Source organism: Rutidosis leptorrhynchoides, chromosome 5 (assembly GCF_046630445.1).
Source record: "Rutidosis leptorrhynchoides isolate AG116_Rl617_1_P2 chromosome 5, CSIRO_AGI_Rlap_v1, whole genome shotgun sequence".
Lineage (NCBI taxonomy): Eukaryota > Viridiplantae > Streptophyta > Magnoliopsida > Asterales > Asteraceae > Rutidosis > Rutidosis leptorrhynchoides.
In genome coordinates this window covers 126,109,986-126,126,318 of record NC_092337.1, presented here as the reverse complement: position 1 = coordinate 126,126,318, position 16,333 = coordinate 126,109,986, and positions in this window count along the sequence as shown.

Genomic DNA, 16,333 nt, shown 5'->3' with positions numbered 1-16,333 from the left:
GTGTAGGATGTCCAATACATGGGACATCTGGTCCTCGAGCTCAGTTACCCGAGCATGGAGGGTCTCCACCTCCCTCATCAGTTCCTCGACAGAGGGGGATGGTGGGGCAGGCAGTGCAGTCGGTACGGGTGGTGCTGGTGGAGCTGGTGGTGCAGATGGTCCGGCTCCAGAAGTAGAGGCTGTGAAGCGGTAAGGCTTACGGATGAAGGGATCAGCAGGATACAGTACAAGCCACTTACGGGCGGTAACCCTACGATACCGACCAAATGCGTCAATGAATGCTCGACCTCCGTTGATCCCCGGAATAATGGTGCCGTCGAAACGGTACCACTTCTTCGGCGGGGTGGAGGGTGGCTGAACAGGTGCATCATCAAGGTCCTCCTCGTCGGAGTCATCGTCACTAGAGTCGTCTGTGGATGAGTCGTCAGATGAAGGGTCATTAGAATCATGTGGAGGTGACTGCACGGGTGGCTGTACTGGCTCTCCTCGGGCAGCCATCATCTGTCGGTATCTAAAAGGCGGGATCGGCACGAGACGTCCATCAGGAGCGCGTCGGCACCAATGACGATACTGATTACGGAATGGACCTTCCTCAAATTCCATGGGAATCAAAACACCACCGGGATGGTGATGTGGCTCCTGAGGTACCGGGGCAAGTGGAGCTGGAATCTCCGGGAGGTCCTGGGCTCCGTCTGCAGTACCCACTGGGGCAGGCGCATGACTACTAGCTCTGGTGGACGAAGCGCCTGGGTCACTAGAGTGTGTCGCTGACGGGATCGGGGGAGCGGTAACAGTGGCAGGTGAAGTGGCTGAAGTGTCTATGTCGCTGCCCAAAATGATAGCAGGTGGAATATCCGATATCTGAACAAGGAAAAATAAATTTTCCATGTCAGTAAGTCATAAAGCAAGCACGTATTAGGCCAAGTAACTACAACAGTCTAAATCATGTATAACAGTAAGTAGCATGGCAATAACGAAAAGTATCATGCAATCGAAAGCAGATAATAGCATGCAGTAGTGAAATCATGTAATAGCATACGGCATATAGCAGTAAAAGTAAGCAGCAGCATGCAGTAAGTTTAGCGGAAACAAGTAAACTAGCAAGTTGTAGATTAGTCCTATTAGTGAATCCTACTCGAGTCGGTCTTAGACTCACTAATGCAACCTAATTCCCTACAACCAATGCTCTGATACCAAATGTGATGCCCCGTATAAAACCATCGTGTACGAATCATCAACAACAGGATCATTACAAGGTCAAACACTATATGCGTCTTCAAAACAAGTTTGCATCATGATAAAAGGTGACGTCATAACCAACGTGGAATGTTTTACATCAAAAGTATGCCTCAATGAATAGAAGCAATTAGAAATAGATCATGACCCTCAGGTCGTTACAAATCATAGTTCAAATGTATTAAAGTTTGAATGCAAGATAAAGTAGTTCATGCGGTGACATCTCTAGTAAAACACGGCGGAAGTCTGTGAGGCATGACTAGTACACAGCGGAAGCAACCTTAAGCACCTGAGAAAAACATGCTTAAAAATGTCAACACAAAGGTTGGTGAGCTATAGTTTAAGTATAACAGTAATGTAAGGTAGGCCACGAGATTTCAGTGCTACAAAGAGCGTTTCAAAACAGTATGATAAAGTATATGTTTAACCGTGGGCACTTGGTAACTAACTTAACGTTTATACCCCCTGAAAGTACACTTGGCAAGTGCGTATGTAAAAAAAGTATTAAACACTCATTAAATGCTAGCACTACAAGCCCGAGTGGGGATGTCAAACCCTATGGATCGATATCTAAGATTCGCGTTCACCGGTTCAAAAACCAATGACTAAAAGTTACCGAGCTAAAGAGAATGTTTATGCCGTTGTATAACCCACACATATATAAGTTTAAGTACTCGTGCCTAGTATGTAAAATGTAAAATGTGCATGTATTCTCAGTTCCCAAAATAGTTAAAGTAAAAGGGGATGCTATAACTCACAGTGGTAAAGTAGTGGTAAAGTCGAGTCGGGAAATAAGCAAGTACGTAGGTCCAGAAAGTCCTCAACCTAAGTCAAATAGTACTAAGTCAGTAAATCGTCCCAATAGGTTTAAATGTATGTAAATTAGGTCTTAAAGGTCATCATCATTCATCATCAAACAAAAGGTGTAAAGTAAGTTTCGTTTATGAAAGAAGTTTAAAACAAAGGCTGACTTCGGTCAGTAGCCACGACCTCAATACCTACTGAAATAAGGTGAGACCAGTGGCCATGGCTCCATATATGAGTCCTTTAGTTGTGGTAAAAATTCCAGAAACAAACTCGTCTTCGTTTGACCGTGACGACGGTCTAAGTGCGAGTAGGTCAGAATTTTCAGCACAATGTTAAAAGGACATAGTGACGATCGGAGGGCCATAAATCCTAAACCGTAACTCGGATTAAGACGAGTCCTAAATGAAAAGTTATCTAATCGAACAGAACTAACTGAAAATCATATTTACAGTAGCCCAGGTCGTACTTATCAGACCCAGAAACAGTAAACAGTAGGTTCCGGTGGGTTCTCGGTGCTCGATGCTTATCACGGTTCTCATCCTTGATGCATATAGCTTCAAGTGTACAACTCGTTGATGTGTTTGCATCATCTTAACCAAGGTTTCACCATCATAACACTTGTTTAAGTCTAAGACATGTAGCACAACTCAATTAAGTGTTGTGTGTAGTTTGATGAACCAAAGTTACATCAAAGTCTTAGATTTAACACATACATGAAATATAAAAGTAATATTGAACTACAAACTTGAAAGTAAACTAACTAATCAAGATCTTAAGATGTAGAACATAGTTCTTAGTTAGATCTTGAAGATCCAAGACCCAAAGGTCTAGATCTAAAGTTATTAAGTTAAATCTAACACAAGTGTATGAAGTTATAACTAAAAAGTTATACTTCCATGTTCTTGAACTTTTAAAGTTAACTTTAGTTCAAGAAAAATGAGATCAAAGTTAACTAGTAACACTTGACCAACAACAACATGATTCATGAATTTAAAAAGTGCAAGAATGAAGTAATAAACTAAATAAACAAGTAACTAGTTCATTGTTGTTCATACCTTAAAGATTCAAGCCAAAGTCTTGATCTTTAAGAAAAGTAAACTTTAAGTTTACTAACATGAATTACAAGTATGATTTTACAACATATGAACTTACAATCTTTCAAACATTAAATGTAGAACATAAACTAGAAAGTTTATGTTCTTGTATGTCTTGTAAGAACAAGTTGATATGAAGAATCAAACTAACAAGTTTGATTCTTAATAATTAGTAAGTAAACAACAAATAACTACAAGTAAGTAAGTAACAAACAAGAACAAGTAAATAAACAACAACAAAGAACAAATGATGATGATGATTATGTATGTATATGTTACGGTTTTGACAAAGAAGAGAGGAGGGAAAGAAGCTTGATACTTACAATCTTAGAGAAAAATGAAATGCAAGTTTGAAGTGTGAGTTTGAAATGAGGGAATGCAAGATAAAGTAATACAAAAAGTGAAACAAAACTCCCTCCAAGGCCATTGTAGGCTGATGGTTTGTACAAGGGAAGGGGAGGAGAAAGATCCACAAGGTAATCTCATGTAAAGGTTTAAAAGATGGGTATAAGATGGCATGGTGTTGGAACATGGTGTAACTAAGTAAGTAACAAGATACTATAAGCATTAAACTAACTAGTTAAGTCTTAAGTGATACTTACATAATAAAATGGGCTAACTAGTCTATTAAAGAAGTAGAGTGGGCTCTTAAGTCCATTAACACTAATCAAAGCCCAAGTTCAAGTATTTAATAAGTTAATCCAACAAAAGCCCAAGTAATTAACTAGTATCCATAGTTAATTAAAATGATAAATAAAACTTAATCATGAATGTAAATAATATCTGAAAATATTATTCGTGAAATGTACATGTGTCACAAAGACGTTTCGGACATTTAAAGTCAAGTAAGGTAACAAGTAAATGTATATAAACAATACATTCATTAAATCACAAGTATTAATAATAATATTAATAAGTAAACGTTGGAAAATTCAGGGTCGTTACATTACCCACCTGTTAAAGAAAATTTCGTCCCGAAATTTTAAGCTGGGGTAGATGGAGGAGTTGGGAAAAGGTGAGGATACTTCTGTATCATTTGATCCTCTCACTCCCAGGTAAACTCAGGTCCTCGTTTGGCATTCCATAGTACTCGGACAATCGGAATCTTGTTGCGTTTCAAAGTTTTGACCTCACGGTTCATAATTTCAACAGGCTCTTCCACGAAGTGGAGTTTGTCATCAATAGTAAGTTCTTCAAGTGGTTTGATAAGTTCGGGTGCAGCAAGACACTTCTTCAAGTTTGACACGTGGAAGGTAGGATGAACTGAGCTCAATTGTGCTGGTAAATCCAAACGGTATGCAACGGGTCCAACACGTTCCAAGATTTCGAAAGGACCAATGTATCGTGGGTTCAAATTTCCACATTTTCCAAAACGGATCACACCTTTCCAAGGTGCAACCTTCAACATTACACGGTTGCCCACGTTGAATTCAAAGTCTTTACGTTTAAGATCAGCATAACTCTTCTGACGATCGCGGGCAGTCTTGAGTCTCGCTTGAATCTGAGCAATCTTCTCCGTTGTTTCGTGGACTATCTCGGGTCCGGTGATTTTCTTTTCGCCTATGTCAGCCCAAAAAATAGGAGATCAGCACTTGAGGCCATATAATGCTTCAAAAGGTGCGGCATTAATGCTTGAGTGATAACTGTTGTTGTAAGAAAATTCGGTGAGTGGCAAATGCCTTTCCCAGGCCTTTCCGAAATCAATGACACATGCACGCAACATGTCCTCCAAAGTCTGAATTGTTCGTTCACTTTGCCCGTCGGTCTGTGGGTGATATGCAGTACTCATATCGAGGCGAGTTCCCATGGCTTCTTGCAAAGAACGCCAAAATCTAGAAGCAAAACGGGGATCGCAATCTGAGATGATCGATAAAGGTACACCATGACGAGATACAACCTCTTTGATGTATAATTGAGCAAGTCTCTCCATCGTATCCGTTTCCTTCATAGCCAAGAAGTGTGCAGATTTGGTAAGGCGGTCAACAATAACCCAAATAGTATCGTATCCGCCCACCGTCTTTGGTAGCTTGGTGATGAAATCCATTATGATCCTTTCCCACTTCCATTGTGGGATTTCCGGTTGTTGAAGTAATCCAGAGAGCCTCTGATGCTCGGCCTTAACTTTTGAGCAAGTCAAACACTTTCCAACATAAGTTGCAACGTCTTTCTTAAGATTCGGCCACCAATACTGTTCTTTAAGATCGTGGTACATTTTGCCCGCTCCAGGGTGAATCAAATATCTCGACTTGTGGGCTTCATCAAGTATAAGGTTCCGTAGATCTCCATAAAGAGGTACCCAAATTCTTCCGGCATAACATCGGAGTCCAGACTCCCTAACCTCGAATCGAGAGACAAGTATGTTCAAATGTTCATGAGATATATTCTCCTCCTTGAGAGCCTCATCTTGGGCTACTATGATTTGGCTGTTGAGATTCGGATGGATGGTGATGTTCAGTGACCGAACACGAAGAGGTGCCATCCTCTCCTTTCGGCTCAAAACGTCAGCTACAACATTGGCCTTGCCAGGGTGATAGCGAAGTTTACAATCGTAGTCGTTCAGCGTCTCGATCCATCGACGCTGTCTCATATTCAGTTGCTTCTGATCAAAGATGTGCTGGAGACTCTTGTGGTCAGTGAAGATAGTACTCTTTGTTCCATAAAGATAGTGTCTCCACAGTTTTAATGCAAAGACAACTACTCCAAGTTTGAGATCGTGAGTAGTGTAATTCCGTTCGTGAATCTTCAGTTGACGGGAAGCATTTAACATCCCGCCTTTTTCCGTTTACTTTCCGTTTATTCATTTTAAAATCCGTTATATATTTATAACATCTCCCGTTGATACGCGTTTTAAATTATCTCGTTTAGGTAATTCACGCACCCGAATGAAAGTTGAGGGACCAAACTCGCCAAAGGATCAAACCTTTGACTAGGTCAAAGGGTCAAACCCCTCTTACCCATTCATTCATCTCTCTCTCATTTTACTACTTCCTCCATTTTCTCTCAACATCCCATTTCAAAGAATCATCATCCAAATCCGAACTAGCGGGTGTTTTGCAAAACAAATTACATTTTTGGAATCCTTGCAACTTCCTCTTCGATTCCATACCGATTTCATTACATTTGGGTAACTTTCTAAAATCACTAGATTTTGTGTTCTTGATGTTTTTAACTTATAAAAGTGTTAATTAGTGTCTATGGCTCAAGTCTAACATGATTATATGATTTATATGCTCGATCTCGTTGTTTTAGTGTAACTAGCATGAACTTGAATTTTGGTGTGTTGTTCTTGAATTTTGGATGATCATATGTTGTTAGATGTTAAAAGTTCATGTTCTAATTGTGTTCCTAGTATCACTAGCTTCAATTTGATGTGTAGGTTGCTTTAGAAAAGTTCATGAACTTGATTTATGATTTTGGTGAATTTGGGTTAGGGTTTGATGAACTTGAAATGGACTTTTGATGCATTGAATGCCATGGATTATGGTTGGTAAGTGTTTAGTTAGATTGTATGCTTGATTACCTTCGAAACGGCATATCATTCATGTAAATTGGTTGCCCAAATCATTGAATTGCATTTATGAACTTGTATGCGATTAATGTTGAGCATTAGATGCGGTTTTGGTTGTTATAATAGGTAGATTGATTGATGAAATATGTTTAGTTGTCTTCCTCGTCAAATTACCTTCCCAACGGTATAAAATACTTGACTTGATTGGTTGCGGATCATAAATTGTGTTTATTTGGTTTTTGGTTCGTGCACTTAGGAGTTCTGCATCAGACTTGAAATCCAACCTGGACGCCGTCCAGATACTTGGACGCCGTCCCAGTATTCAAAGCTGGACGCCGTCCAGAAAGTATGGATGCCGTCCCAACCTTCAAAGCTGGACGCCGTCCAGAAAATCTGGACGCCGTCCAGATACCCTGGCAGGCCACTGTCTTCGTTGGTCATTTTACGGAAAATGTTTGCTATGCTATGGACCTCCGATTCACATGTAACTTGTTCTAACATGCTCATATATGATTAAAAACCTCAGAAAAATAGTTCGGGACCTGACCCGAACGTGTTGACTTTTTCATTGACTTTGACCCGACCAAGTTGACTTTTAATCAAACTTAACCAATTGTTTGTGCAATCGTTCCAACATGCTTTTATACTTGTACCTTGCATGAAACATGACAATTTAATTCACATGCTATTATGATCGAGTCTTAACGAGCCATAGGACTAATTGAACATCTTTGACCAATCGTGACTATCGTTATTGATACAACCTATTGTTTAGGTCAAGACTAGCATTGTTCTTTGCACACGTTTACTTGTTGAAGTACTTTACTACTCGTGCACTCAAGGTGAGATCATAGTCCCACTTTTACTCTTTTTGAACTTATATTTGGGATGAGAAAACATAAACATTTCTTTTACTAAGTGAACACAAGTACAGGAAAACAAACATTCTACATACGAGTTTAGAACGAAATCCTCAATTCGATTATCATTAGTTACACTTGCAGGGTGTAAGTGTAGGCGTGAACTTATGTTGTATGGCCATATGGGTTTGACAAACCCTCATCTCGGACGGTTCGCTACCATCCACAGATGAAATATATTTTCGAGAAACAGTGTTGTTCTAGCACTATGAATGGGGTATCAACGGACGGAATGTTAAGCCTTGATAATTGGGTGCTCGTGAATATTAACTTTTAGAATGTATTACTATTTTATCTTTGATGTAAATCTTGTGGTTCGACTTACTTTTACTCACTTACTTACTTAAACCTATGATTTCACCAACGTTTTCGTTGACAGATTTCTATGTTTTTCTCAGGTCCTTGAACAATACATGATACATGCTTCCGCTCATTATTTTGATACTTGCATTGGATGTCGAGTATACATGCATACATGGAGCGTCTTTTGGCTACTTTTAAATTATGTCGCATAAGTTTCAATTGTACTTATAACTTTGTAACGTAACTTGTGGTGGAACAATTCTTATAAACTTTGAACAATCTTTACATTTGAAATGAATGCGACATATCTTTTGGTCAAACGTTATTTTAAAGACTTATGACCACGTAACGGGACCTAAGTAGACGGCGCCGTCAATGACGATTTTGTCGGGTCGCTACAGATGGTATCAGAGCGTTGGTTGTAGGGATTTAGAGTTCATTGGTGTCAACCTCGAGTCATAGGGTACATTGGTGAGTCTAGACTACAACCGGCATATAGACTTGAAGTAGGAATTACCTGACTACTTGTGCATTTATACTCGAACGCTCCTACTCATATCTACTCTTAGTTCATCTTAATCTCACGTTGTTTAATTTGATTGACACGCCACCTTGACTATATGAAATGATGTCGAATGCACATATGAATCAGGGTAATATAATTTCCGGGATTATATTACGGTGACTCATATGAACGTTCCGACATTGTGGCATAAAGAATTTAAGGCGAGTCAAGGAAAATTTTCTCTCTATCTTTATTCCATATCACGGTTAGTATTATTTAGAATACTAACCAACGGTATTCTTTTGTTTTGAAGGAACAATGCCTCTTCGCCGTGCGCCACGCCGTGAAACTCCCGAACAAGCTCTACAACGCATGATAGCCACCGCCGTAGATGCGGCCATGGCCGGTCACTCATCCAACAACAATAATAATAACAACCACAACAACAACAATAACAATGGAGCCGGTAACTCAAACGAGGGATGCTCCTATAAAGCTTTCATGGGGTGCAAACCTCACACTTTCGATGGAACCGGAGGACCGGTTGCTCTCACTCGATGGTTTGAGCAAACAGAAGCCGTTTTTAGCATAAGCGGTTGTCGGGACCAAGACAAGGTCAAGTACTCCACTCACACTTTCTCCAGCGTCACTCTCACTTGGTGGAACACCTATGTACAATCAGTGGGTACCGATGAAGTCCAGGCTCTCTCTTGGTCCGATTTGAAAGGAAAGATGATCACCGAATACTTTCCGCGCGAGGAAACCCGAAAGCTCGAACAAGAGCTAAGAACTCTAAAAGCGGTCGGAAACGATCTCAAGGCCTATAATCAACGATTTTCTGAACTAGCCTTGATGTGCCCAAACCTTGTGAACCCCGAGTCTTTAAGGGTTGAACTTTACATGGATGGTCTTCCAAAGAGCATCAAACACGGAGTAATGTCATCTAAACCCCCTAATCATCAAGAAGCTTTGAACATGGCCCGCAAATTGATAGAGACAGTGGACGAAATCGTAGTACCGGCACCTAAAGTCGAGGACAAGTCGGGTAACAACAAAAGAAAATGGGAAGCCACTCCATCAAGCAACTACAACAACAATACCTTCACCAAAAAGCCTTTCAACAACGACGGCAAGAAAGGTTATGCTGGAACTCAACCTTATTGCAACAAATGTCACAAGCACCACTCGGGTGAATGCGGCAAGCTAATTTGCCACCGGTGCCAAGGAGTTGTTCATAAGGCCAACAATTGCACAAGCGCCGCCCCCATCGCTCGAAAGGGGCCCAATACTCCAAAAACGGTCACTTGTTACGAATGTGGCCAAACGGGCCATTATAGAAATGCATGCCCGAAGAGGAAAGATAACCCCAATACGCGTGGCCGAGCTTTCAACATCAACACCGAGGAAGCCCGAGATGATAATGAATTGGTCACGGGTACGTTTCTTCTCAACAACACTTATGTTACTTGTTTATTCGATTCGGGTGCCGATAAGAGTTTTGTATCCAAGACTTTGACTCATTCTTTTAATACTCCACCACGTCCACTAGATACCACTTATACCATTGAAGTGGCCAACGGAAAACTATTGAGTGCCGACACATATTACCGGGGGTGCACATTAAACATTTTGGGTAATGAGTTTGAAATTGACTTGATACCCATGGAACTAGGAAGCTTTGATGTAATAATCGGTATGAATTGGTTAGCCAAAACGAAATCTCACATCCTTTGTGATCTTAACGCAATCCGAATCCCTATCGAGAATGGTGAACCTTTGATCGTCTATGGCGATAAGAGTTGCACCGGACTCAACCTCGTTTCGCGTATTAAAGTTAGAAAACTACTCAGTAAGGGTTGTTTTGCGATCCTTGCTCACGTTAAGAAAGTTGAGTCCGATGAGAAGCACATAGATGATGTGCCAATTGTTAGTGACTATTCCGATGTATTTCCCGACGAATTGCCGGGTCTTCCACCTCATCGACCGGTTGAATTCCAAATCGATCTTATTCCGGGAGCCGCACCCGTAGCACGTGCACCATATAGACTCGCTCCATCAGAAATGCAAGAATTGCAAAGTCAAATCCATGAACTACTTGATCGTGGTTTTATCCAACATAGCCATTCACCATGGGGCGCTCCGATTTTGTTTGTTAAAAAGAAAGATGGATCCCTGCGAATGTGCATTGATTATCGTGAACTAAATAAATTGACGGTTAAGAACCGATATCCTCTTCCTCGCATCGATGACCTCTTTGATCAACTACAAGGATCTTGTGTATATTCGAAAATCGATCTCCGCTCGGGTTATCATCAATTAAGGGTTAAGGGGGAAGATGTCTCCAAAACCGCTTTCCGGACTCGTTATGGTAGTTATGAATTCCTTGTCATGCCATTTGGTCTCACTAACGCACCGGCGGTGTTCATGGATCTTATGAACCGCGTGTGCAAACAGTATCTCGATAAATTTGTTATTGTGTTCATCGATGACATATTGATCTATTCTAAAAATGAAGAAGAGCACGAACAACATCTCCGACTTGTGCTTGAACTCTTGAGACAAGAACGACTTTATGCCAAGTTCTCCAAGTGTGAATTTTGGTTGAAGGAAGTTCAATTTCTTGGTCATGTTGTAAGTGATCAAGGTATTAAAGTCGATCCCACGAAAATCGAAGCCATTAGTAAATGGGAGACTCCTACTACTCCTACTCACATTCGTCAATTCTTGGGTCTCGCCGGGTACTATCGTAGATTCATCGAAAACTTCTCTTTGGTTGCACGTCCTCTAACCGCATTAACTCACAAGGGAAAGAAATTCATTTGGGCGACCGAGCAAGAATCCGCGTTTTAGATCTTGAAAACGAAGCTAACCACCGCTCCTATCTTATCACTTCCCGAAGGCAATGATGACTTTGTTGTATATTGCGATGCCTCGAAACATGGTTTTGGGTGTGTATTGATGCAACGAACGAAAGTCATTGCTTATGCTTCTCGACAACTCAAAATTCATGAACAAAACTACACGACGCATGATCTCGAACTCAGAGCCGTTGTCTTCGCACTTAAAATGTGGAGACACTATCTTTATGGAACCAAGAGTACTATCTTCACCGATCACAAAAGCCTTCAACACATCTTCGATCAAAAGCAACTAAACATGAGACAACGAAGGTGGATTGAAACTTTGAACGATTACGATTGCGAGCTTCGTTACCATCCCGGGAAGGCAAACGTAGTAGCCGATGCCTTAAGTCGAAAAGAAAGAGCGGTGCCTCTTCGTGTCCGAGCCTTAAACATCACCATCCACACAAACCTAAATAGCCAAATTCGGGTAGCCCAAGATGAGGCTCTCAAGGATGAAAACCTTTCACACGAGCTCTTGAACATTCTCGTCTCTCGATTCGAAATTAGGGAGACCGGACTCCGATATTTCTCCGGAAGAATTTGGGTACCTAGTTATGGGGACTTGCGAAGCCTTATTTTATACGAAGCCCATAGGTCAAGATATTCGATTCACCCCGGTGCCAATAAGATGTACCACGACCTTAAACAACTATATTGGTGGCCGAACATCAAAAGGGACGTAGCTACTTATGTTTCCAAGTGTTTGACATGTTCCAAAGTCAAAGCCGAACACCAAAGACCGTCCGGACTACTTCAACAACCCGAGATCCCGCAATGGAAGTGGGAAAGGATAACGATGGATTTTATCACCAAGCTACCAAAGACGGTTGGCGGTTATGATACTATTTGGGTCATTGTTGACCGACTCACCAAATCCGCGCACTTCCTAGCCATGAAAGAAATCGACAACATGGAGAAACTCGCACAACTCTACATCAAAGAAATCGTAGCCCGACACGGTGTACCCTTATCGATTATCTCCGACCGAGATGGCCGTTTTGTTTCTAGATTTTGGCGTACTTTGCAAGAAGCATTGGGAACGCGTTTAGACATGAGCACCGCATATCATCCACAAACCGACGGACAAAGCGAACGCACAATTCAAACCTTGGAAGACATGCTACGAGCTTGCGTGGTTGATTTCGGAAAAGCTTGGGACAAGCACTTACCTCTCGCCGAGTTCTCTTACAATAATAGTTATCACGCGAGTATTAACGCCGCACCATTCGAAGCATTATATGGCCGAAAATGTCGTTCTCCTCTTTGTTGGGCCAAAGTAGGCGACAAACAAATCACCGGTCCCGAACTTATTCATGAAACAACCGAGAATATCGTTCAAATCCGAGATAGGCTTCGGACGGCCCGGAGTCGTCAAAAGTGCTATACCGACAAAAGACGCAACGACCTTGAATTTCAATTCGGTGACCGCGTCATGTTAAAAGTCGCACCTTGGAAGGGTGTAATCCGTTTTGGGAAACGCGGGAAGCTAAATCCGCGGTATATTGGTCCTTTCAAAATCTTGGAGCGTATTGGAACCGTTGCTTATCGTTTAGATCTTCCACCTCAATTGAACTCCATTCATCCTACCTTCCATGTATCTAACTTGAAAAAGTGTCTTGCCGAACCCGATATCGTCATCCCTCTCGAGGAACTTACTATTGATGACAAACTTCATTTTGTGGAGGAACCGGTTGAAATTGTGGACACCTCCGTCAAGAAATTGAAACAAAGCCGAATTCCGATTGTTAAAGTCCGTTGGAATGCCAAAAGGGGACCCGAGTTTACTTGGGAAAGACAACATCAAATGCAAAGGAAGTATCCTCATCTATTCGTGAATTCTGAAATGCAAGATCTCGAGGAAGAAACAACGACTACTACGACTACTTAAATTTCGGGACGAAATTTCTTTTAAGGAGTAGGTAATGTAACATCCCGCCTTTTCCCGTTTACTTTCCGTTTATTCATTTTAAAATCCGTTATATATTTATAACATCTCCCGTTGATACGCGTTTTAAATTATCTTGTTTAGGTAATTCACGCACCCGAATGAAAGTTGAGGGACCAAACTCGCCAAAGGATCAAACCTTTGACTAGGTCAAAGGGTCAAACCCCTCTTACCCATTCATTCATCTCTCTCTCATTTTACTACTTCCTCCATTTTCTCTCAACATCCCATTTCAAAGAATCATCATCCAAATCCGAACTAGCGGGTGTTTTGCAAAACAAATTACATTTTTGGAATCCTTGCAACTTCCTCTTCGATTCCATACCGATTTCATTACATTTGGGTAACTTTCTAAAATCACTAGATTTTGTGTTCTTGATGTTTTTAACTTATAAAAGTGTTAATTAGTGTCTATGGCTCAAGTCTAACATGATTATATGATTTATATGCTCGATCTCGTTGTTTTAGTGTAACTAGCATGAACTTGAATTTTGGTGTGTTGTTCTTGAATTTTGGATGATCATATGTTGTTAGATGTTAAAAGTTCATGTTCTAATTGTGTTCCTAGTATCACTAGCTTCAATTTGATGTGTAGGTTGCTTTAGAAAAGTTCATGAACTTGATTTATGATTTTGGTGAATTTGGGTTAGGGTTTGATGAACTTGAAATGGACTTTTGATGCATTGAATGCCATGGATTATGGTTGGTAAGTGTTTAGTTGGATTGTATGCTTGATTACCTTCGAAACGGCATATCATTCATGTAAATTGGTTGCCCAAATCATTGAATTGCATTTATGAACTTGTATGCGATTAATGTTGAGCATTAGATGCGGTTTTGGTTGTTATAATAGGTAGATTGATTGATGAAATGTGTTTAGTTGTCTTCCTCGTCAAATTACCTTCCCAACGGTATAAAATACTTGACTTGATTGGTTGCGGATCATAAATTGTGTTTATTTGGTTTTTGGTTCGTGCACTTAGGAGTTCTGCATCAGACTTGAAATCCAACCTGGACGCCGTCCAGATACTTGGACACCGTCCCAGTATTCAAAGCTGGACGCCGTCCAGAAAGTCTGGACGCCGTCCCAACCTTCAAAGCTGGACGCCGTCCAGAAAATCTGGACGCCGTCCAGATACCCTGGCAGGCCACTGTCTTCGTTGGTCATTTTACGGAAAATGTTTGCTATGCTATGGACCTCCGATTCACATGTAACTTGTTCTAACATGCTCATATATGATTAAAAACCTCAGAAAAATAGTTCGGGACCTGACCCGAACATGTTGACTTTTTCGTTGACTTTGACCCGACCAAGTTGACTTTTAATCAAACTTAACCAATTGTTTGTGCAATCGTTCCAACATGCTTTTATACTTGTACCTTGCATGAAACATGACAATTTGATTCACATGCTATTATGATCGAGTCTTAACGAGCCATAGGACTAATTGAACATCTTTGACCAATCGTGACTATCGTTATTGATACAACCTATTGTTTAGGTCAAGACTAGCATTGTTCTTTGCACACGTTTACTTGTTGAAGTACTTTACTACTCGTGCACTCAAGGTGAGATCATAGTCCCACTTTTACTCTTTTTGAACTTATATTTGGGATGAGAAAACATAAACATTTCTTTTACTAAGTGAACACAAGTACAGGAAAACAAACATTCTACATACGAGTTTAGAACGAAATCCTCAATTCGATTATCATTAGTTACACTTGCAGGGTGTAAGTGTAGGTGTGAACTTATGTTGTATGGCCATATGGGTTTGACAAACCCTCATCTCGGACGGTTCGCTACCATCCACAGATGAAATATATTTTCGAGAAACAGTGTTGTTCTAGCACTATGAATGGGGTATCAACGGACGGAATGTTAAGCCTTGATAATTGGGTGCTCGTGAATATTAACTTTTAGAATGTATTACTATTTTATCTTTGATGTAAATCTTGTGGTTCGACTTACTTTTACTCACTTACTTACTTAAACCTATGATTTCACCAACGTTTTCGTTGACAGATTTCTATGTTTTTCTCAGGTCCTTGAACAATACATGATACATGCTTCCGCTCATTATTTTGATACTTGCATTGGATGTCGAGTATACATGCATACATGGAGCGTCTTTTGGCTACTTTTAAATTATGTCGCATAAGTTTCAATTGTACTTATAACTTTGTAACGTAACTTGTGGTGGAACAATTCTTATAAACTTTGAATAATCTTTACATTTGAAATGAATGCGACATATCTTTTGGTCAAACGTTATTTTAAAGACTTATGACCACGTAACGGGACCTAAGTAGATGGCGCCGTCAATGACGATTTTGTCGGGTCGCTACAAAGCATAGGCAATAACCTTTGATCTTTGCATTAGTACACAACCAAAACCACTTTTCGAAGCATCGCAATAAACAACAAAGTCGTCACTGCCTTCAGGAAGAGATAAGATAGGTGCGGTGGTCAACTTTTTCTTCAAAGTTTGAAATGCTGATTCGTGTGCGGGTTCCCAAATGAACTTCTTCCCTTTGTGAGTCAGTGCGGTCAAAGGACGCGCAATCAGAGAAAATCCTTCAAAAAACCTTCGGTAGTAACCGACGAGACCTAGGAATTGGCGAATGTGAGTCGGGGTAGTGGGGGTCTCCCACTTTCTGATAGCTTCAATCTTGGCGGGATCAACTTTGATACCCTGGTCACTCACAACAAGACCCAGAAATTGGACTTCCTTCAACCAAAATTCACACTTGGAGAATTTGGCGTAAAGTTGCTCCTGTCTCAAGAGTTCAAGTACTAGTCGGAGGTGTTACTCATGCTCTTCTTCGCTCTTAAAGTAGATGAGGATATCATCTATGAAGATGATAACAAACTTATCCAGGTACGGCTTGCAGACACGATTCATGAGATCCATGAGCATGGCAGGTGCGTTGGTTAAACCAAATGGCATCACGAGGAACTCATAATGACCATAACGAGTTCTGAACGCAGTATTCATCACGTCACTTTCCTTCACCCTCAACTGGTGATAACCGGATCGCAAATTGATCTTGGAGTAAACACTCGATCCTTGAAGTTGATCAAAAAGATCGTCAATGCGGGGAAGAGGAT